Raw genomic sequence first — 25,267 nt, forward strand, 5'->3', positions numbered from 1 at the left:
TTGAAGCAAGCTGGTGATTTGATCTCTGTGAAAGAGAATTCTCCTGTTTTCCATCTTAATAACAGCCATTCATAGGACTGAGGAATTTGTACCAGAATGACAATTATTATTGAGCACTACTGTGCATTAGATATTGTAACTCACCATACGTAGATTATCTTACATAGCAACCTTGGGATATTGATAGTACTATCACAATTTTTTTTAAAAAATAAATTATTTGAAAGGCAAAGTTACAGAGAGAAGGAAGGAGGGAGGAAAGGAGAGAGAGAGAGAGAGAGAGAGAGAGAGAGAGAGAATCTTGTATCTGCTCATTCACTCCTAAAAAAGGCTACAATGGGCAGCATGGGGCCAGGCTGAAGCCAGAAGCCAGAAACTCCATCCAGATCTCCCACATGGGTATCAGGGGCCCAAGCATCTACCACTGCATTCCCAGGCTCATTATCATGGAGATGGTTTGGAAGTACACTAGCCAGGACGCGAACCCTGCATCACCACAGTGCGGGTCCTAGAAGCTCCCTTCTTGGAATGTGTTGTATGAGGATGTGAGTTCTGAAACGAGGGCCATGTTTTCTTCCTTATGAGTGAGAGCATGGTTGTGTTGGGGTAACTGCTGTGTACATCCTTAGTTTAAAACAATTGAGGTAGGAGATGGAGGGGTTGTAAGTGCATGACAGTCTGTGGACTCCTGGGTCAAGCCTTACATGAAGTTAAAGCTGTTTCTAGACTCGGTTGCAAGCATAGTTATATTTCCATGGGGTTTGTGGCATTTCACAGAGAATCAAAGAAGCGCACTCTCCAGGGAATGTACTGTCATTAAGAATTCTTACGTCTTCCAAACTTCTGGTGTGAGAAGAAGGAGGGGGGAAAAGAGCAGATCAACTGCTGCTGAAATATCCAGATTTTTAACATTTTGGAAAATCGCGTAACTATATGAACCGCTTGCTGGGGTCCTCTCAGAGCCACGGAAGGGCCCGGAAAAGTGAGGGATCCTAAAAGGTAAACTTCTTTAGTTTCACAGTGAAATTATCTTTGAAATGACCTGTTATCACTTCTTCCTATGCTTTCTTATTTTCTGTACTTTCTGCTTTCGCAGCCATTTCTCAGGTTATCTCAGCTTCTTAATTTAGTATATAATGATAGGTACTTGGATTTATATGTGACCGATCTAACACCTTGAGACCTATGGCTATATATTATCACACATAGAAGAAGGGATTGAAGATAATGAGGAATTATCACTATAAAGGGAAACATATTTTGCTTAAGATGTATTCATGTACTTATTAGTATATTTCCCCAAGTGAGAAAATGTGTACATACATATTTTTAAATTAAGCATATGTAAATACTTTGAAAATTTTGCTTCTCAGACAAACTTAGACCCCACTTTTAATTATTCCTACTAGAATTGAAATTTCAGTTAACTAGAATTATCAGAGAAAGGCATCATTTAATTAATATTTTTCTGCTTAACTTAAAATCATTAACCAAATCATTCTTTGTTTTCATCCTGTATTGTTCAGAATCTTTGTAAATTTTAAGTGGGCAGCTTTTCTCACTTCACAAGAAGAACAGCCTAAATGTAGTTTAATTTGATTATTTTGGTTACTGAATCATTTCATGAACGTGATTTCTAAACATCTCTGCCTTATTATATTTCTATTGGGTTGGGTAACACTGGAGTGACCACAGAAGATTTTGAAGTCTGGCTATGGGCAAGTTCTATTGGGAATGCAACCGAAACAGGGTCTATTTATGTGGGTTATAGATACTTCTATATTTAGTCAAGGCATTGTAAACATCTTTACTACTCTGCTTTTTGATACTTTGACTGAAACACTTAAGAGTTTCTTTGGGAAATAAAAAGTTTATTTCACCTTACAACTTGAGGCTATGGGATCTAGTGGCCCCAGAGTCCGTCTTCTGGTGGAATCTGCAGTGGTCAGTGAGACAGCAGAGATTATATTGTTAGCTAGGAAGCAGAATCTGGAACCTAGGCTGAACTTGAACTGAAATACTAGGACATCTCAAGAGAACCACTGTCCAAGGGCATGCCCTCAGTGACCCAAAGACCTTCCACTGCCTTCCTTAGGTCATGTATCCACCTTTCATCACTCAACCATTGACATGAAGACAGCAGAGTTCTAACAGCTGCATGGGTTTCAGGTGAGACAAGCTCTAGTCAACTTGTAACACCATCTCAAGTGTGGGATTGCCTTCTAGGAACGCAGATTCTGTCAACGGTGCCAACTCATCTGGCATGGTTACAGAAACCTGCCTGATTGGGTGTCTATGCATTAGAAAAGTATATTTGTAGCAAGGAGGAACTGGGTTGAAATATAAGAGACGGAAGCCAGTCTATGAAAAATCTTCCAATTATCAGAACTAGAAAATTGCCAGCAGATGATTCAGTTCTTATCAATAGGAAGTGAAGCAGAAAGTTTACTTCCATCAGGACTATAATAAGTAATACTGCATATACAATGTTAATGCGGTATTTATGAACATAAAGGAAAGACTAAATTAATTATCTTTTAATTTTCATATAGACAATGTCATATCCAGGAGACATCAGAGTTTGTGCAAAAAAAGTGTGCTACAGAATTATTCTTAGGGGTTTAAATCCAGTTGAAAATTGATCCCTGTAAAAAATGAGTGGGAATAATAGAGGGAGGAGATGTACAGTTTGGCACACGTTCTCATGGACTTACACCTAAGACTAAAGCTAAAAACTTACCATGGGACTCCAAATACCATTAAGTTGGCAGGTACTAATGCCATCTGGCTAGATAAAATGATTTTTTAAGTGTATAACTGATCATAAATATAGGAATAAGTGTCAAGGGATCACATAAATAAGACCAAGTGTCTGCTAATAACAACAGATAGAATTAAAAAGGAGAGTATGTTCCAACATGGTAAGCAGGCCACACAGCAGACTCAGAATGACAAACACCCTAAATAGCACTCTGGCCTTAGAATCAGCCCTGAAGGCATTTGGATCTAGCTAAAAATTCCATGAGAGCGTTTCAGGCATGGAAAGCCAGACACTGTGGCAAAAATTGGCCTACATGAAAGATCTCTGTGAGTGAGATCCCAGTGGAAAGAAGGGGCCATCAAAGAAGGAGGTACCTTTCTCTGAAGAGAGAAGAGAACTTCCATTTTGCTTATGGCCATGTTTAATAATGTTGGAGTTTGTGGACTCAAAAGGCTTCCATAGCCTTGGCAGCCCATGACAAGAGCTTCAGAGGATCACTAATGTCATAAATAAGAGTATCAATTGCTAAATCAACAACAGGAGTCACTGTGCACTGGCTCCCCATGTAGGACCTCTGTCCCTAATGTGTTGTACTATGAGCATTAATGGTAAAACTAGTCTTCAAACAGTACTTCATAGTTTGTGTGTCTGTGTGGGTTCAAACTATCAAAATCTTTACTTAGTATAGCGTTGATCTTCTGTATATAAAGATAATTAAAAATGAATTTTAATGGAGAATGGGATGGTAGAGGGAGTAGGAGGTGAGATGGGAGTGGGGGTGGGAGGGCAGGTATGGAGGAAGAACTGCTATATTCCAAAAGCTGTACCTATGAAATTTGTATTTATAAAATAAAAGTTTTCTTTTCTTTTCTTTTTTTTTTTGACAGGCAGAGTGGATAGCGAGAGAGAGAGACAGAGAGAAAGGTCTTCCTTCGCCGTTGGTTCACCCTCCAATGCCCGCCAGCGCTGGCGTGCTGCGGCCGACACACTGCGCTGATCCGAAGGCAGGAGCCAGGTGCTTCTCCTGGTCTCCCATGGGGTGCAGGGCCCAAGGACTTGGGCCATCCTCCACTGCACTCCCTGGCCACAGCAGAGAGCTGGCCTGGAAGAGGGGCAACCGGGACAGAATCTGGCGCCCCGACCGGGACTAGAACCCGGTGTGCCAGCGCTGCTAGGTGGAAGGTTAGCCTATTAAGCTGCGGCGCCGGCCAAAATAAAAGTTTTCTAAAAATAAAAGTGTGCTAACAAATTTCCCTTTCCCCTCCATCATCCCCTGGAAGCCACAAATCTATTTTCTTCTGTGAGCTCTTCAGTGGGTGTAAAGTTATATGAGATGGATACGTTTTAGAGATCTGCCATACAACATAATGCCTATAATTAACAATATGGTATTGTGTACTCAAAATTTTGTTAAAAGGGCAGATCTTAAGTATCCTTCACACACACACACACACACACACACACGGCCCATAAAAACAACCATTCGTATTATTGCTTGCAACAATGGATCATATGTTTTTACTGCTAGGTAATATTTCACTGTGTGGTTATGACTGTTTTATCTATTTTTCTTTTTAAGATTCATTTATTTATGTGAGAGGAAGAACCACAGAGAAACAGAATAAGAGAGGAAGACAGAGACAGAGTTTTCCATTCACTGGTTCACTCCCCAAATGGCTGCCAGCAGCCAAGTCTGGCTCAGGCCAAAGCCAGGAGCCTGGAACTCCATCAGGAACTCCCACATGGGTGGCAGAGGCCCAAGTACCTGTGCCATTGTCTGCTGCCTTTTCAGTTGCATTAGCAGGACACTGAATCAGAAGCAGAGCAGCTGGGACTTGAACTTGCACACTGTCATGGCTGACATGGGTTGTTGGCATTTTAAGTGGTGGCTTAACCCCCTGAGCCACAATGCCAGCTGTTATCCATTTTTCAGTTCTGAACATCTGTGCTCTTTACAGTTTCAGGCTACTACAGACAAATTTACTATGAGCTTTTGTTTGTAACTCTTCGTGTTGACATATACTTAATTTTCTTGGAGAAATACCTGGATTACATATGTATATATCTTTCACTTTTTAAGAAGTTGCCAAATGGTTTTCATAGTAGTTGAAGCATTTTTCATTTTCACAAGCAGTATATGAGTTTCAGTACCTCCAAATCCTTGATGCAAAGTAATTTTTTTAAAAGAAAAATTAGCCATTTTTATAAGTCTGTAATGTATCTTAGTGTGGTTTTCATTGAATGCTGTTGAAGGTCTTTCCCTATGCTTTTTGGACATCTATTTATCTGCTTTCGCAATGTGAGGGTGAAATCTTTCTCTCATTGTTTGTTTTTTTTTTATTAAGTTTTAAGGGTTTAAAAGTATATGCATATATGGGATATAGCTATCTTATCAGACATGTGATTCATAGATGTCTTTGCTCAATCTGTGACTCGTCTTTTAATTTTGCTAACAGTGTATTATAAAAAGCAAAAGCTTTAGAAAAATTTGATGATATCCAATTTATCAATATTTTCCTTTACAGATTGTGTCTTGGGCATCGTCTCTGAGAAGCATTTACCTAGTCAAAGCTGCAAAAGTTTTCTCTGAGAAGTTTCACAGGTTTAAGTTTTACATTTAGGTCACTGATCCATGTTGAGTTAATTTTATGGTGCAAGATGTGGATCAAAGTTTATTTTTTTCTTGCATATGTGTACATCCAATTATTCTAGCACCATTTGTTGAAAAGACTAATCTTTCTCTACTGAATTGCCTTTGAAATTTTGTCAAGATCATTTGCCTGTATATGTGTGGGTCTATTTCTAGACTCTCTTCTGTTCCATGCGTCTATTTGTCTATCTTTACACCACTACCAAACTGTCTTGATTATTGTAGCTTCATAATAAGTGTTAGTTCTCTAAATTTGTTCATCTTTTTTTTTAAGTTTTTTTGGCTATTCTAGGTCTTTTGAATTTTTATATCAATTTTAGAGTCAGCCAGTTAATTTCTGCAGAAAAGCGTGCTAGGGTTTTAATTGGGATTATTTTAATTCTATGGATCAGTTTGGGGAGGACGGATTTCTTAGCACTATCGAGTTTTCTGACAAATGAACACAGTATATCCAGCATTATTTAGGACTTCTTTAATAATTTCAATAATGTTTTATAATTTTCAGTGCATGGGTTTTTCACATTTTTTGTCAGACACAGCCCTAAATATTTCCAATTTTTGATGTCATTTTTAATGGATCCTAAAATTATAATTTTAATGCATTCTAAAGATTATAATTTCTGATAGTCCATTGCTAATATATAGAAATACAATAGATTTTTGTACATTTATCTTTTATCTTGAAGCATTGCCTCAACTCACTAAATATTTCTAATAACTAAAAAATGTATTCCAATGGATTTTGTACCTGATCAATTTTGTCATTTGTGAACAGGGACAATTTTATTCCTTCCTTTCCAGTCTGGATGCATTTTATTTCTTTTGCATGGACTAGAAACTCCAATGCCATGTTGAAGGAATGTAATGAAGGTGGACATCCTGCTTTGTTCTTGATCTTAGTTAAGGCTGTATTTAAAGGTTTTTAGTTGAATTTTTGTAGATGCGCTTTATTGAGTTGAGAAAGTTCTTTTCTTTTTCTGGTCTTCTGAGAGTATTTTGTTTTTTCATCAGGAATTCATATTGATATTTCAAATGTTTTCTCTGCAACTCCTGAGATGGTCATATAGTTTTCTTTATTTCTTTTGTTTGATTCTTTGTTATGGTGATGGTGTATGTTGATTAAATTTGTACTGTTAAACCAACTTTCCACCCTTGGTTATGACATATTATCTTTTTACCTAGTGTTATATTTGATTTAGTCAAATTTTATTAAAAATTTTTTCATCTACGATCATAAAAGATGATTTTCTGCAGATTTTTTTTTTAGTAATATCTTCAGATGTTTTTGATATCAAGGTAATTCTGGGTGAATTATTTGGAATGAGGTGGAAAATATTTCCTCATTTTCAAATAGCTAGAAATGTTTATGTAGAATTGGTATTATTTCTTCCTTAAATGTTTGATAAAATTGTCCAGCGAAGTAATGTGGGCCTCAGCATTTCTTTGTGGAAAATGTGATACCTATTTATTCAATGTCATTAAAAGATGAAGGGCTATTATGTTGTTTAGTTTTTTCTTGAGTGAGATTTGGTAGTTTATGTCTTCCGAGGGATTTGTCGACTGCTTCTGAGGTGTAAAGTTTATTGGCATAAAACTGTTTATAATAGCTCCTCAGTTTTATTTTGATATTTGCTGTGATATCACTTCTGTTGTATCTGCTATTGATAATTAATATCTTTTCTCTTTTTCTCTGATCAGTTTAGCCAGAGATTTACGAATTTTATTGAATTTCTTAAAGGAAGCAGTACATTCATTCAGCTTTTATGTGTCTGAAAATTATTTATTTTAGCTACGATTTTGAGAAATCTTTTCAATGGTTACAGAATTTTAGAATGATGTATTTTTTCCTTCCAGTAGTGTAGATATATTGCTCTACTGTTTTCTTCTCTTTAGCAATGTTTGCAACAGAAATCTTTTGTTATCCTTATCTTTGTTTTTCTATACATATCTTTTCCTTGTACTATTTTTAATGTTTTCTGTTTATCACTGCTTTTGATAAAGCTGATGATTCTGTGCCTAGGTACTGTTTTCCTTGTTTCTTTTGCTTAGGGTTTGCCCATGTGGTTTAGAGTTTTAGAAAATTTGAAAAGTTTTTGCCCATAACAGCTTCAGATGTTTTCCCCTCCACATTATGACTCCAATATTGTATATTAGGCTGCTTGAGTTGTTCTACACCTCAGACTATGCCTGTTTTATAAAGTTGTGTGTTCTTCATATGTTTCATTTTGGATTTTTTCTGTCTTGTTACTCTTTTAAGATCAGTAAGCTTTTCTTCTGTAATGTCTGATCTGGTTTAATCCTAGAGAGTGTATTTTCATCTCACACATTTAAGTTTGAATCACTGAAAGTTTGATTTAGATCTTTTTTATACATTTCTTATTTTTGCTTAACTTTTTGAACATGTGGAATACGGTTATAATAACAATTTTAATATCCTCCTCTGCTAACTCTAACATCTGTCGTTAGTTCGTAATCAGATTCAATTGATTGATTTATCTCCTTATTATGGATCATATTTTCCTATTTCTTTGTGTGTCTGGCAATTTTTGATTGGATGCCAGATATTGTAAATTATACTTTGTGGGATGCTGAGTCTTTTTGTGTTCCTAAAAATATTCTTGAGCTTTGTTCTGGTGTACAGTTAAGTTCCTTGGAAACAATTTGGTCCCTTCTGGTCTTGCTTTTAAGAATTGCTAGACAGACCAGAGTTGTGTTGCTCATGGGCTGATCACTCCCCACAACTGAGGCGAGATCCTTCTGAGTACTGTACCCCATGTTCTGGAAATCTTGAAGTTTTCCCATCTGCCTGGGGATCTAGGAACTATTTTTGCTCCCGAATGCTCACTGGGCACTGCTACCTGTAATTTTCTGGGGTGTTTCAGGTAGTTTCCTTAAATGCATGTGTTGACCTGCACTCAGCTGAATTGTCAAGGGTAACACGGTGTCGTTCTGGACCTCCTCTGGGCAGCTCTTTGCTCCCTGGAGCTCAGTGCTGTGAACCCCAGCAACCTGAAGCTCCTCAGATTCTCTGCTGCATTTCCTCTACAACGCTTGTGGGGCTTGTGGGTTCCCCTTCCCTGCATATGGCCTGCAAGGTAGCAAGAGGACTCCTAGGGTTCTCTTCTTTTGTTTGTCATATCTCAGGGATAGGTAGCTCTCATTGCCCAATGGTCTAGTGTCTTGTAAATTATTGCTTTGTATATTTTGACTAATTTTTGCTTGTTCCATGTGAGAGAGTAAGTTGGTTCCTGTTTCTCCATTTGGGCAGGAAGCAGAAGGTCTCCTTATTCGATTTTTTTTTTCTTTTTTGGCTTTCACTGGATTTCTAAAAATCAGAATAAAAAAAGGAAAGAATCTTCCAGGAATCACAAGGAGATTTCAGCTATGCGTGTAAATGTTTGACAATCAAACAGAGCAATGGGCCAGTCTTAATTTCAATTTCAGTTATCTGTTATAAAAGAGAGGGAGTTGCATCAAATTCACAACTCAGATGCTATGTCAGCTGCTACGACTGAAAACTCGAGAGTGAGTCCTGGAGAAACAGAATCCCTGACCATTGTTGATATTTTTGTGAAAGGAGACTTCTGTTATTTTAGCAAACAGAAAGACTGAATAAAAATGTCAAAAAGAAACTACTTTTTAGGAAAAAAAAGAAACTGATTTACTACAGGAATCTATTGGGGATAATTACCCAGAGCTTTGGTTGATCAGGAGGGCTGATTTAAAGTTATTGTTTTTGCAAGTTCTGCTAAAAAACAAAAAAAAACAAAACAGAGATTTTTCCCTCTGGCTTTGTTAGTGCTAGAAAAATTCTTTTCACAGCTGTAGTCTCATGTAAACTGCAAAAGAGGATTTTGGACTCTGAGTTCTTCAAGCCTCCTTTTCTCTAATACAGAGTAATAATGGCTAATGATTAAAAACCTTGAAAACTATAATTTGAAATAGTATTTTGACTCTTGATCTGTAGTCTGGGAATACATCGTAGGAACTTTAGATGGTGCCTTCCTGCTACCTATGAGGTCAGGATAGCCTGAACGCTCATCTGACACCTGTTCCACTCTGATGATGTTGATTAATTCAGAATGGAAAGGTATCAATTTCACAATCCAGAATGCCACATTCTTGAAATGCTCTTCTCACGGATGATATCAAATGGACTTTGAATTAATTGTAGGTAGATAGATGTCCAGTCCTTTGGATTCCACTGTATTCTTTCATTTAAAAAAAAAAAAGTCTTACTTGACATTTCTCAACAATAAAAATATTTTAAATAGTTAATTAAATATCACATCAAGAATTATAATATCTCCAAATTATATCTGGTTCTCTGATCATGCATTGCTGGTTGTTTCTAATTTAATCTTTTGTTAAAATATAACCATTAAGGAGCCAGTGTTTAGGAGTAGAGAATTAAGCCACAGCTTGTGGCACTGGCATTCCACATCAGAGTGCTGGTTCAAGTCTCTGCTTCCAATCTAGTTTTCCACAAATGAACCTGGGAAGGCAACAGAAGATGCTGGCCCACTGCCCCCCATGTAGGAGGCCAGGATGGAGTTCCAGGCTCCTGGCTGCAGCCTGTCCCAGACCTGGCTGTTGTGGCCATTTGGGGAGTGAACCAGCAAATGGAAGATTTCTCTGTCTGTCATCCTCTTTCTTTCTCTACCCACTCCCCCTCTCTCCCTATCACTCTACCTTTCAAATAAATAATTTTTTAAAAAATCTGATCATTAAGTTTAAAGTCAAGAGACCATTGTTAGAAGAGAATTTCAATAAGATGTAACAATAACAATACAATAAAAGGTTAAGTATGAATATTATCTACAAATAAACATGGCTTTGGTATTTTATGCTTTTAGAAATCAATTTTACTTTCTGAGACTTGAAAACTTTCAGATTTTTTTTAAAGTGTTTTTTTTTTTTTTTAAAGATCTACTTTACTTGAAAGGCAGAGTTAGAGAGAGAAAGAGAGACAGCCAGCAGAAAGAGAGAGAGAGATCTTTTATCTGCTGGTTCAGTCTCCAAATGGCTGTAATAGCCAGGGTTGGGTAAGGCTGTAGGTAGGAGCCTGGAACTCTGTCCAGGTCTTCCAAACCAGTGGCAGGGACTCAAATACTTGGACTATCTTCTGCTGCCTTCCCAGGCCGTCAGCAGAAAGCTAGACTGGACTTGAACCAGCACCCATATGGGATGTTGGAGGCTAGGTGATGACTTAACCTGCTGTGCTACCACTCCAGCTGCCAAAACTCCCAGGTCTTACTTCACATTAAACACTAAAGGCTGATGTCATTTTTCTTCCTTCATTTCTCCTTCTGAGTGGGGGCATCCTGGGTTGTTGTGAGAATGGGGCTACCAGAGTTGTAAGCAGACCAATGCTAAGTCAAGCATTATGGCAAAGTGTGGCCAAGTGCCTCTCCTATCAGATGGGCAATACCTTAAGTGCTTGATATTGGCCAGATGAGTTCCTGTCGGTGTTGATGGGCAGAGCTGATACTGAGACTCCTGGATGTTGGCAATGGTTGTCCTAGGAGCCTTTCCCTTCCCGTGGGACTGCTGGCTACCCAAATAATGGAGATTTGCTGAGAGGACTGAGCAACCCTAGGCATTCTTAGAATTTCTAACCTCCTATAGCTTCACTGGCCAGCCCCCGAGGTATGCAGGGGGCACTATACCTTATTTAGAAATGTCTGTCTTCTTAAAACTAGTATCCTTTTGTTCTTTCCCATTAGACTTGGGGCCTTCTTAACCCCTTAGAGCTAATCATTAACAATCAAAAATTGGGTTCCATTTTCTCGGAGTCAGGGTGAAATGTTTGCATGCCAACTTTTCAGGACTGTAAAGGAACGGAAGGCCCACAGAGAGGAGAAGTTGGCTCAGCTGAGAGAGAAGACACAGTAAACGCACAGTTTCTGTGAAAGTTTGGAATTGTGGAACCAGCTAAAGACATAGAGATGCCTTGATGAGTCTGCCTGGCTTACCAATAAAACATACAAATTAAGTTATTTGGAAACCTGAAATTTCTCAAAGTTAAAATTTTCTAGATATTCTTCTTGTCCCACCCCATTATTATACAGCCACAAGAACTGAGTGCCAAAGAGAAGTTCCATGGGTTAAGAATTTATAGAAACTGGAATCCTGTGTCCCCTGACTTGTGTCTAGGGCCCCTACAATTACCATATACTGCCTCTATAAGGCCTGTGATCTTCAGAAAGAGGTGATTTTGGTTGTTTGAGGCATCTGTCTAAGGAATCTTAGTTTTTTTTCTTCTATTTGAGCTTGTGCTTGCTTTTCCTAGTGGATAGATAATAGTCTTGTGTCTCTTAAGTTCTTAAATCAGATTTTTTAACTATGAAATTTAATTAGTGACTCTACTTTCCCAGTCAAAGGTGAGATGACACAGTTTGTAGGCTAGAAATACATTCTTATATAGTTCTTACATAGTTTGATTTTATGGTGTGATTGAATGATCAAGAAAATTACCTTCTGCTTTTCTTTACTTCTTTGTATTTAATTGGGGCATGACTTTTTCTTTTTGATCCATAGTATGGAAGATTAAAAGAATATAGGAGGGGCCAACATCCCATATGGGCTCCAATTCTAGTCCCGGCTGTTACTCTTCCAAACCAGCTCTCTGCTATGGCCTGGGAAAGCAGTGGAAGATGGCCCAAGTCCTTGGGCCCCTGCACCCATGTGGGAGACCTGGAGGAAGCTTCTGGCTCTTGGCTTCAGATAGGCCCAGCTCCAGCTATTTTGGCCATTTGGGAGGTGATTCAGTGGATGAATCTCCCTCTCACTGTCTGTAACTCTACCTGTTAAATATAAATAAATCTTTAAAAAAAGAATATGGAAGAAAACGCTAGAGAATGAAAGAAAATCTCAACATCATAAAAAAGTTGAGTTCATGTAATTAAGTGCTCAAACACGTTATTGTTCAAGATCCTTTGTGATTGTGTCAATCAATAATCCCAGCTACAGCCCTTAGCATTTCAACTCTCATATACTATAGTTTAATTCAATCAAACCAAATGACTTGCTGTTCTTCAAATGATTTGTTTGTCTATCTCTAGGCCTTTCTTTGGCTTTTGTCTCCACCTGACATTCCCTGTCCCAAAACTTTTGCTGTTTAAATTTGACTTAGTTTGGGTGACTTAGAAGTAGACATCAACACAAGCCTTCAAGTCCAAAAGATTTATTAGAAGGTAAAGATAGATGAATGTGTAAGTGAGACAAGGAGGGGAAGGTTACTTTCAAAGAGCGTGCCATCAAGTCAGCTTCTAGTTCTGGGAAGAACTAGAACATCATTCCATTGGGGGCAGCCCTGCAAAGCCCATATAAGCTATGCCATCTTAGACTCATCCCACCCAAGGAGTAAAGGAGTAGTAGTTAGTATTTATACACCAGAACTCTCCAGGTACCATGCTTGAAAGTTGTTCCTGAAGGCATGAGTTCCAGAAACTTCCAACTTCTAGAACAGGTGACAGTGAGTTCCAGCAGAGAGAGGACAACCTCAAGAAAGAACTGATGGTGCCAGGAGTTGGAAGTTGGGTCAAGTACAAACAAGTACTAATAGGAAGGTAGTGTGAGACACCTTGACACCATCTGTTACAAAACTGCCCAGAGGAAAGGTGGGATACATTTGGTTATGCTGTAGTTAGAATGCAACCAAGCATTAATGGTTCAATATCAACAAAAAGTTTCCTTTTTACTTGTGACTGTCAAGAGACCTCTTTGGATTATATCCAAGTGAATGGAAATTGTTGCTTTCTCAATCAAGGCCTAATGCTGCATTGGAGGGAGCAAGAGATCTTACAGTGGTAATTAAATAGTTTGACCTATAGTGACCTGTGCCACCTCCACCCGTGAGTGATCACCCAGAAGTAGTTACCTGGCCCCAATCCACCAGGAGAAATGTGCATGCCATCTACAACACATGATTAGTGATTTCCACCTCTCGAGACTGGTAATAATTTCAGATAGATCAATGACTTAAGAGGAAAAAGTGTCCAATAAAGGAATAGAAAGTATAAATGAGTTTTTGATTAACTGAAGGTGACTCCTAAGCGACAACCCAAACCCAGAAACTACAAGGGAAGGAGACTGACAATTTAAGAGCATAAAACTTTAGACAAATTTGATATGAAAAAAATGTCATAAAAGGGCCAAATGTGCAACCAAAAAGTGTTACCACGGTCGATTTGGTGATAATTTGCTTAATATATTAAAAACTCAATGAAAGAAATTTTGTACCCAGAAGAAAAATGAGCCTGGAAGCAGGCAGTTCACAGATAGTGGTATTTATGTAGTCACTAAGCATATATTTTAAAAATATGTGATGTGAAAAATAAAATAAAAATATAATGTTGCTTTTCAATCATCACTTGGGCAAAGCTGCAAAGGTGTAATTGGACCTAGCTTTCTCACATACTGCAGATGGGAGTACAGAGGTTCAACCTTTAATTTGATTTTTATTTTTTAACTTATCTACTAATATTTTAAATGTACATAGTCTTTGACCTAGTAATTTTATGTTTAAGATGTTCATCTGAATATAAACTTGAAGAATTGCATCCCAGTTTATGTACAAGTATGTCAATGAAATGTGATTAGCTGAATGAATTGTGGTGTACACTTATAATGAAATATTATTTTGTCATTGGAAAGCATGAGGTAGATTTCTGTGGGCTGACATGGAAGTTGAAGGTGGGGAATTAGTGAGAAGTCCAAAAGTACAAATATATCTGTAGTGGGATCTTATGTGTATGTGCCCATTTGTGAGCGATGATGGGAGAAGCTGTAGAGGGAGCCTGTCCTCCTGTGTGCAGGTTGGTTGGGATTCCAGGAGATAGATGGAAACTGTAGCAAGTGGTAATGATTTATTTTTGGTCATGAATATTTATTTTTCCTTCTTTTTATAAAACCCCTTCTGTCTCATGCATGTCACATGCCTGGAAGGAGGGACTTTGTCACCCCCCACTCCACAGTTGGAACAGAAGACATGAGCCCATTAACACTGGGTCTGGTCAGGGATGTTATGGAAGTCCCTGGAAATACAAACTCCTTTTTTCTGGACATGAGTCTGCGAGGATGCATGCTGGGACTTTTGTAGCCTCTGAGTATTATGGGAGATGAAACAGAGCAAGGGGAAGAAGAGGAGCTGGTATGTCTAGAGCAGGATCAAGAGGCATCTCAGTAAACAAGGCAACCTCTAAATAAATAAATAAATAGCACCAGCTCTTTTTCCTTTCGTTTAATATCCTTAAGTTCAATTTGGATAAACATGTGTGCAGTTATAGTGAAAGGTATTTTCTAAAAAGAGTCTAAACATTTTATAATTACACTTTCTAAATGACATCTACAATAGCGAGGCCTGGATGTAGAAACTGAGACATTTCTGAATGTGATAACAAGACAGTGGTTAAAAAAATAATGAGGTTGATCTATGTGTATTCATACGGAAAGATGCTCCAGATGTGAGAGAAAATGTCAGGTTCCAGAAGCAACACGCAGTATATTTCCACTTGTATAAAAGAAATCTCTGTGTGTGAATTAATTTCTGAAAGCTATACCGCAGATTAAATAACGATTTCCAAAGGATGGAGCTGTAAAAGGGGGTGTTTCGCTTCCCATTTTACTTAATTTTTAACTTTTATTTTGAAATGATTTCACTTGCACAACACTTCCTATTTTATTTGAAAATATTTATTTATTTATTTAAAGGAAGAGTGACAGAGAGAGACAGATTTTCCATTAGGTCATTTACTCCTCAAATGCCTGCAACAGCCAGGCTGGGCCAGGCTGAAGCCCAGTGCCAGGAACCCCCATCCAGGTCCCCCACGTGGGTGGCAGGACTCAAGCATTGGGATCATCATCTACTGCCTTCCAGGCATATTAGTGGGAGACTGGGTTGGAAACAGAGATTCTGGGACTCAAACCAGCACTCTGATGTGGGATGGGAGTGCCTCAAGCAGTGGCTCAACCTGCTGTGCCATAGTGTCTGCCCCAGAACACTTCCTATTTTAGACAGGAGTACTTGGAAATATTTTCTCTATCCTTTGGTGATAAAGCCTCCAAGTAGAAAGTTCATACCGGCACCCTGGGTTCTAGTCCCGGTTGGGGTGCTGGATTCTGTCCCAGTAGCTCCTCTTCCAGTCCAGCTCTCTGCTGTGGCCCAGGAAGGCAGTGGAGGATGGCCCAGGTCCTTAGGCCCTGCACCCGCATGGGAGACTGGGAAAAGCGTGAACCAACAGAAAGGAAAGACCTTTCTCTCTGTCTCTCTCTCATTGTCCACTCTGCCTGTCAAAAAAAAAAAAAAAAAAAAAAAGAAAGAAAAAAGAAAGTTCATATCATCTTTGAATTCTCCAGGTCTCCTGCTTATACCTGGGAACAAGATGTCTGTGGAGTTCATGAACGTGAAAAGAGGCTGAAAAATCAGATTAATTAATAAGGGGATTTGGGGGCAGGCATTAGGTGCAGCAGGTGAAGTCACTGCTTGGTGTGCCCGTGTGGGAGTGCCTGGTTCCAGTCCTGGCTACGATATGCTTCTGATGCAGTTTCCTGATAAAAAAAAAAAAAGGCAGCAGACGATGATCCAAATATTTGGGCCTCTGCCACCCGTGTGGGAAACCCAGATGGAGTTTGGCCTTGCCCTGTCATGGCTCAGCCCTGGCTGTTCAGGGTTTTGGGGGACTGAACCAGTAGATGGAAGATCTCTCTCTCTCTTTATCTCTCTTCCTCTCTCTCCATCATTCTGCCTCTCTAATAAATAAATCCTTTATTTTCAAAAAAAGTGGATTTTTTTTTTATTTCATGGAAAATGGAAAGGTTAGCAAGTCCTCTGTGTTGTTATAGGCAAATTTCAAAAGGCTTTTTTCAGTCTAATTCCCTAGGCTTTGAAGAAATAATCAGGCCACAAGATCCACTTCTTATCATAATTGTATGTGGTCCTTCAATTGAAGATATTCCCATAGGAAACATTTTGTGTGTTTTAACTGGGGTGGCATCCGTTCGATTAAGTTAGGGCTATGCTATAGTAACAAGCAGCCCTCAAACCTCCGTGGCATAAAGCAATAACATTTACTTCTTGGGCATGCTACATTTCCAAAGCAAATTATAATGGAGCCGGGTTCATTACAGTCACTGAGGAACCCAGGCAGACCAAGGCTCTGTCTCAAAATGTGCAGGTATAGTCACAGTGGACAGAAAGTGGGGCATGGAAATCGTGCACTGGGTCTTCAAGCTGATGTCTGGAGATGACACACGACTTTAGGTTCCAGGAGTCCATGTAGGTCACATGCCCACACCTGAGTTCAAGGAGGCAGGGCCGTATAACCTTACCGATGAATGCTGCAAATAGATAGGATTTCTGTGTCTTATCACCCACATTTGCTGCCTTTACAACATTTATGTTTGGTCTCTCTTCTCAGGAAGCCTATTTTTTTTATGCCTGTATCATAATCAGTTGCCTGTAAAATGCATTGTTTCACCTATTAGCGGTGATAACAGTTTTCTTTAAAATCAAAAATGTCTTGCCTTGCTAATCATCATTTTCAGCAAATACAAAGCAAATTGGTACAGTGCCATGTTCCCCAAGGTGGATATAGGAATCAATACATATTAAGTGGTGAGAGAAGTTGCCATGATTAAAATTATAAGGTAAATTATGCTTGCATTTGAGAAAGTTGATCCTGTTTCACAGGTTCTGAGTAATAAGAGGTCTAATTTTTTAGTTCCCATGCATGATGTAAGATACAAAAGTTATTGTGAAATGAACTACCCTAAATAGGTTATGCTGTCTTCTTTACTAGTTAATATGTGCTTTAGCATATATATGCTCCCTGCTCATTTTTGGTATTATTCTGACATTCTTTTTAAAAGAATATTTTTTGTTTGTTTTGTTTATGGTAGAAATGTCCTTCTATATATTTTCTGTTCAAGTGTCACTTATCTATAATACAGTCATTTAAAGTTCCATTGCTAAATTCACACCTTTGATAGAAGTAAATTTGAAGTGACCTTGGTAAACACAAATGGAAGTAGAAAAACAAAGTATTATGTTCTCCAAGAATGAATTTAACACTCTGTATACCAATCAGAAATAATAGGCCATATTCAGTTGTCAAAAAAAATGACTAAAGTTTCACTTGTATGGTAAGCAAGTTTTTCCCAATGTTATTTAATTGCAAAGGATATATTTGTATAGCAGCAAGAGAATGATTAAATTATGATGTGATTATAAACCAGATTATTATTATATTTATAAATTATTTAAATTAAAGGAGAGTGGAAAAGGCAAGAAAATGCATAAACTGTCATTTGAAACTATTTAAGGCAATATACATATGACAGAAATACAACAAACTAGTCAGAGGATTATCTCTGCATGCTGGGATTAAAGGTGATTTATATTGGTTTATATTATTCTCTTTCTTGTAGATTTATTTTTTCAAGTATTTTGAGCAATAAAATCCATTTGTGTTTTAATTAGAAAAATTTATACCTTTTCTGATTCCATACCAGGAAGTTTTATTTATGGCTTCTTGGTTTTATTTGCACATGGGCAGATATTTATTGAGTTGGATCTTGGATATTTTTTTTTTTTTGAACCAAAAGCTGATCTTTAGAACTGGAAAGAAGATGGCAGAGGAGAAAAATAAACATGGCTGAAAGCTGAAGGAATGTGAATAGGGATTGAGAGACCTGGCAGAGAGTGGGCTGGATGGCAATGAAGTAGATGATGGATTCCTACAGAGCATGATGGTGACCTGGGACATAACGTCACTAAAGCATCATTTCCTAAATGACTTTTGAAAGTAAGTGAATGAATGAACAATCATAATGTATCTTCCCTGAGCCAATAAGAAAAAAGTATTAAAACTGTGGAAAGTTCTACATTTGGTATAGTTTGTTTAAAATATGGGAAGTATTGTGTTGGCTTTTTGTAGAACAAGGTGGAGAGAGCCTAGAAAGGGGAAGGGTACATTGGAATGCGAATGATCTCTCAACGAAGCTGAGAGACCTGAGTAGGGGTTCCTTGAGAGAATGGCCACAAAGACCCTACTGAGAGAAATAACTGCAAAGCCCAATAAACAGAATATATAGCAATAGATGATCAGTTCAAAATTCAGGGATATTAGTATTTTGGATAAAATTGTTTCACAAAGGTAAACATCACTTAAGCAAGCATTTAATTTCGTCCAGATAATGAGTATCTCAGGTGCAATGATTATTTGTAAGTTATTGACATTTCTGGAGAGAAATAGCCTTTATTAAATTCCTCTGACCTACTGTTGAATCAAAAATTACTTAGCGGTCAATATCTATAGAGTATCCATAGAGAGCTAATTGTTTTTTCCTCCAAGAGTATGTCAATAATATTCATGTCTTCAAGGAGCTTGGTATGAACACACACACACACACACACACACGAGTGGGTCCTCACCAGTTGTGATTGCTGTGTTTGTGGCTTTGCCTATTAGCTAACATTTATCTGTAGCTTCCCCATCACTACCTCCGGCACAGTCAGAGTCATCCAAGGAAAAGGAATTTCCTGCTCTCTGACAGTCATGTTTCCAGCTGTGTTGGACTTGGCAACCCTCTGATCACTTGTTCCAGGTCTTATACTGCAACGAAGCATACATTTTTATTGGGTATTAAATACCTTTTATTTTTTTCAATTTTTGAACTTTTGGTGATTTCCCTGTTTAACATGGCTCCCATACATAGTGCTGAGGCACTGAGGTGCTGTCCAGGGTTCCCAAGCAGAAGCCTGAGATGTGCCTCACAAAGACAATTATGTGTGTTAGATAAGTTTCCTTTATCTGATGTGATTATCAAGCATGAGTTGTAGTGCTGTTGGTCATGAGGTCAGCGATAATGAATTAACAGCAAACACTAAAATAGCATATTTTTAAATGGAAATCAACATAAAACAAAGTCATGTGTTGATGAGTTGCAGCCGGCATTGTGGCGCGGCTGCTTGCAACACCAGCATCCTGTATCGGTGTGGTGGTTCGAATTTTGGCATCTCCATTTCTGATCCAGATTCTAGTTAATGTGCCTAGAAAGGCAGCAGAAGATGGCCCAGGTACTTGCACCCCTGCCACCCATGTGGGAGACCTGGGTGGAGTTCCAGAATTCTGCCTTCAGCCTTGGCCAGGCCCAGCCGTGAGGCCATGTGGGGAGCAGATGGAAAACTTCTTTCTGGCTCCCCCTCTCTCTGTTACTTTGCCTTTCGAGTAAATAAATAAATACACAAAACCCCACCAAAGCTGTATATTGACTAGTTGATGAAAATGTTATGACTAACGCCACACAGGAATCTAACCTTATATTTCTCTTAAAGGCAATGGCTCAGAATTTACTAATTCAGTTTTCATGGAGACTTTGTAAAAAATAACTATATATATATACATATATATATATAAACACATATGCATATATACACACATACACATGAACACACAGAAATCTCTCATTTTAGATATATTTGTAAAAACATGACATTAAATAAAAGTCTTTATAGTTTTATATTTTTAATTATAAACATCAGACTTATGTTTATAACTTTTTAAATAGCTCTTAACACATTCCGTTAAAGAGGGATACTTTTTAAGTGAAAAAGCTGCTATCAAGTTGTTGTTTTAAAAGCCTTAAATGAAGCAAATTGTTATAGAATTTCTTTTTCTTTTTTTCTTTTTTTAAATTTTTTTTTTTATTTTTTGACAGGCAGAGTGGACAGTGAGAGAGAGACAAAGAGAAAGGTCTTCCTTTTGCCGTTGGTTCACCCTCCAATGGCCGCCACACTACCAGCACTACCACCACCAAAATATGTGCAAAAATGTAAAGTGGCTATCTTAACACAAATGTTATGAATAGATAATTCATGCTGTTATGGTATGGATGAGTTTTTTACAGAAAGTGCAAGTATGTAGAAGTGAAGTTTATTTTCAGTAAAGAAGTTTAATCTGTCTAATAAACTGATTGTTAAGCAACAGCTCCTAAGTAAACTCAGCCACTTCAGGATAGAAACTTTGTGGATTTTGGATGTAAGTTCTTTAATTTAAGGAAAATAGCTTGTGCTTTTCTCCCATTCCTTAGGATCTGAATTCTGGAAGGACCTAGCATCAGTCTGTGGGAAGTTATTGGGTTTTCCGTAATCTGTCTTCCTCATCTCTTCAGAGGCGTAAATCAGATTATTACATCCTGATCTTTCAGTGCTGGTGTTCTACTAACACCTGGGGCCCAACTGTGATATCAGGTTGTTTCCCTGACCTCTGCATCCTTGTCTTTTGAATTTCAAAGTCTCGCTGATTTCCTTGCTCCCTTTTAGCTCCCCCTTTTAGCTCTTGAGGCTCAGAACACTCTTGGCTACTTTCTTTGCCAGGAGCTCAACTCCATGGGCATCATGAAGCTTCCCATGAGAACACATTTTCAGATTAGTTCTTGCTATTCTTTTTTTTTTTTTTTTGACTTTACATTTTTTTAACTTCTATTTAATGAATATAAATTTCCAAAGTACGGCTTATGGATTACAATGGCTTCCCCCCCATACCGTTCCTCCCACCTGCAACCCTCCCCTCTCCCACTCCCTCTCCCCTTCCATTCACATCAAGATTCATTTTCGATTCTCTTTATATACAGAAGATCAGCTTAGTATACATTAAGTAAAGATTTCAACAGTTTGCTCCCACACAGAAACATAAAGTGAAAAATAATAGATGATTTTTTAAATGATGATGAAATCAGATCAGACCTATTGTCATGTTTAATCCCAGTGAGAGTCAAGTAGAGAATTGATAATTTCTTTTTTCTTTCTTTCTTTCTTTTTTTTTTTTACAGAAGATCAGTTTAGTATACATTAAGTAAAGATTTCAACAGTTTGCACCCCCATAGAAACACAAAGTGAAATATACTGTTTGAGTACTCGTTATAGCATTAAATCACAATGTACAGCACATTAAGGACAGAGATCCTACATGAGGAGTAAGTGCACAGTGACTCCTGTTGTTGACTTTACAAACTGACACTCCTGTTTATGGCATCAGTAATCTCCCTATGCACCAGTCATGAGTTTCCAAGGCTATGGAAGCCCCTTGAGTTCTCCGACTCTTATCTTGTTTAGACAAGGTCATAGTCAAAGTGTAAGTTCTCTCCTCCCTTCAGAGAAAGGTACCTTTTCTTTGAAGACCTGTTCTTTCCACTGGGATCTCACTCACAGAGATTGTTCATTCAGGTGTTTTTTTTTTTTTTTTTTTTTTTGCCAGAGTGTCTTGGCTTTCCATGCCTGAAATACTCTCATGGGCTTTTCAGCCAGATCCGAATGCCTTTAGGGCTGATTCTGAGGCCAGAGTGCTGTTTAGGACATCTGCCATTCTATGAGTCTGCTGAGTATCTCACTTCCCATGTTGGATCACTCTCCCCTTTATTTATTCTATCGGTTAGTATTAGCAGGTACTAGACTTGTTTATGTGCTCCCTTTGACTCTTAGTCCTTTCATTATGACCAATTGTGAACAGAAATTGATCACTTGGACTAGTGAGATGGCATTGGTATATGCCACCTTGATGGGATTGAATTGGAGTCCCCTGGTATGTTTCTAACTCTACCATTTGGGGCAAGTCAGCTTGAGCATGTCCCAAATTGTACATCTCTTCCCTCTCTTATTCCCACTCTTATGTTTAACAGGGATCACATTTCAGTTAATTTTTAACACTTAAGAATAACTGTGTATTAATTACAGAATTAAACCAGTCATTATTAAGTAGAACAGACAAAAAAAACTACTAAGAGGGATAATGTATTAAGTTGCTATTCTTTTTTTTTTTAAGATTTTTATTTATTTATTTGACAGGTAGAGTTACAGACAGTGAGAGAGAGAGAGAGAGAGAGAGAGACAGAGAGAGAGAGAGAGACAGAGAGAAACGTCTTCCTTCCATTGGTTCACTCCCCAAATGGCCACTATGGCCGACACTGCGCTGATCCGAAGCCAGGAGCCAGGTGCTTCTTCCGGGTCTCCCATGTGGTTGCAGGGCCCAAGCACTTGGGCCATCCTCCACTGCCCTCCCGGGCCACAGCAGAGAGCTGGACTGGAAGAGGAGCAACCGGAACTAGAACCTGGTGCCCATATGGGATGCTGGCGCTGCAGGCAGAGGATTAACCTAATGCGCCACCACGCTGGCCTCAGTTCTTGCTGTTCTTACAAGGCTCAAATTTTCCACAAACTCTATACTGGTTATCAAGACATTGGCTGGTCCTGAGATTGGAATAGATTAGCATAAACAAAAATGAATGACAATACCAAGTGCTAGCAAAGATGCCCAGCAACCAGAATTATCTTCTTTATTTTTTCTGGTGGGAATGCAAAACACTTCAGTCTCATTGTACAGCTTTTTCTTAATCTAAATATGTGTTACATTACCATATGAACCACTATTTCCATTTGTGAGTATTTGTTTAAGAGAAATTAAAAGAGTTTTCCACCAAAGACTTAAACATAACTATTCATGGGGACTTTATTCATCATTACCCCAAATTGAAATGAACTAAATATTTATCCACTGGTGAATGGGTGAACAAATTGTGGTATATCTATGTAATGGATTCAGCAGTAAGAAGGAGTGAAATATCAAGACAAGCAGTACTGCAGGTGAATCTCAAAAATATTAGGCTGTGCAAAAGTAGTCAGACTCAAAAGAGTATATACCAAATGATTCAATTTATATCAAAGGCAGATCTAATTAAACAGACAGAAAACAGCCTAGTATTTGTCTGGAGCTTGGGGTGTTGGTACGGTTATCTGGGAAAGAGGTGGAGAACTTTCTAGGGCGATGGAAATGTTCTGTATCTTCATTGTGATGATGATTGTTTGGGTTAATAAATTAGCCGAACTTCATCAAAATGCATGCCTAAATAGAGTACACTTCAATGTATTCAAGTGTATATCAATAAAGTTTTTTTAAAATAAAGTTTTTTTAAACAAATTAAAAGCTCAGGTACTTCTTTATTTTATTTGGGTTGTTTTTTTCATCCTTCCTTTCCTGGGGAAATTGCTTGAATGTCTTTGACTTTTGGGATTGGGAGCAGAGTTATAGAAAATATACAGGGAAACCTAAGTAAGTATCTCCAAATTTCATACTCTTTATTCTGAAAAAAATAGAGGTAATACAGGCAGAGACCATTTTCAAACATAAAATATAAGACAATAGTTCTAAATAGATATGGTGTACAAAATAACACTAATGTTGGGAGTACATGAAGAGTAGGATATTTGGTTCATGAGTATGAGGGCACTGCCCGACTGGGCAGTGCTATATTCCCATGGCCCTGCACTATATGCTTCATGTCTGCTTACTGAGTATGTCAAAGGAATACATGCTCCCTTTTGTGACAGATATTGAGGTTTAATGCAAGAGGTAGGCCTAGATTCATGTCATGTCAACATACATACAGTTGCTAGATGATGACACATTGAATGCTATGGGTGTAGAGAGGAGCATCAGTGAGCCCAAACTGGACTTCTTGGAAAGGTCTTTTGGAGGGGATGATGTCCAGGCTGAAAAAAATGAATCTGAGCAAATATAGAGAAAATGTAGAATATGTACGGCACAGAAAATAGAGGAATGAAGATGACTAAGATAGAAAATAGTCTGTATCTGAAGAGATTATACACTAGGGGAGGAGACAGTTAATTTTTTTTTAAATAAGTCTTTACATAGAATTGTGTTGATAAGAAAGAAATAAAAGTAATTAAGGAGCAAATGAGTTATGGGCCATAGAGTAAGGGAGGAAATTGATGATGTTGCTTACATAGAGTTGTCAACAAAGGACCCTGTCCTGAGGACTCTGAGGGAAATTAAAGAAAAAGCCATGTGCATATCAAGGGCAAAAGCTTTCAAGGTAGACAGAACAACAAGTGAAAAGACTACGGGTAGGGAGGCCAACATGGCTGGGGAAGAGTGAACCACGGAGGAGAGGAGATGAAATCAGAGAGTTCAGGGTGGCTAATTGTGGACCGTTGTAAAGACTTTAAATTATATTTAAGTCAAAAGGAAAAACATTGGATAAAAACACAATATGGCTGCCATTTAAAAAGTATTTATTCTGGGTTCTTGGAAGAAAACAAACTGCAAAGAATAAGGGTGACAGCAGGGACCCAATTAGGAGGCTCTCACATTAATCCAGGTGGGAAGCAGTGAATCTCTGGAACAGAGTGAGTGCAGTAAAGATGGTGTAAAATAGAGTTGACAGAATTTCCTGATGGGGTGCCGGTGATATGAAAGGAATGGAAGTATATAAGGAATCAGTTGTTAATAAGACACAGGGTTAAGAGTTGTGGAATTATGCTAGAAAAATAGGTAGAGACCAGTCACAGAGAGCCTTTTATGCAATAGTAGGAGGTTTGGACATTTTGTTGGAAATAAAAGACTATTTAAAAAAATATTTATCTGGGGGCTGGTGCCGTGGTGCAGTAGGTTAATCCTCTGCCTGTGGCGCTGGCATCACATATGGGCACAGGTTCTAGTCCCGGTTGCTCCTCTTCCAGTCCAGCTCTCTGCTGTGGCCCAGGAAAAGCAGCAAATGGCCCAAGTACTTGGGCCCCACAACCGTGTAGGAGACTGGGAAGAAGCTCCTGGCTCCTGGCTTTGGATCATTGCAGCTCTGGCCATTGCAGCCATTTGGGGAGTGAACCAACAGATGGAAGACCTTTCTCTCTCTCTTCCTCTCACTGTCTGTAACTCTACCAATCAAATAAACAAATAAAAAAACTTTAAAAAATATTTATTTATTTATTTGAAAGTCAGAGCTACAAAGAGAGGGAGAGCCAGAGAGAGAAGTCTTCCATCTGCTAGCTCACTCCCCAG

At 38.3% G+C, this 25,267-nt stretch overlaps 1 long non-coding RNA gene across 1 annotated transcript; it reads left to right on the plus strand.

Moving 5' to 3' along the window:
- The first annotated feature begins 276 nt into the window (after positions 1-276).
- Positions 277-6,993, plus strand: LOC127482847 (uncharacterized). Its single transcript, XR_007908703.2, has 3 exons — positions 277-999; positions 2,096-2,169; positions 3,649-6,993. It is a non-coding gene; the product is annotated as an uncharacterized lncRNA (long non-coding RNA).
- The last annotated feature ends 18,274 nt before the right edge of the window (positions 6,994-25,267 follow it).

This window comes from Oryctolagus cuniculus, chromosome 4 (assembly GCF_964237555.1).
Source record: "Oryctolagus cuniculus chromosome 4, mOryCun1.1, whole genome shotgun sequence".
In the NCBI taxonomy this organism is placed as follows: Eukaryota; Metazoa; Chordata; class Mammalia; order Lagomorpha; family Leporidae; genus Oryctolagus; species Oryctolagus cuniculus.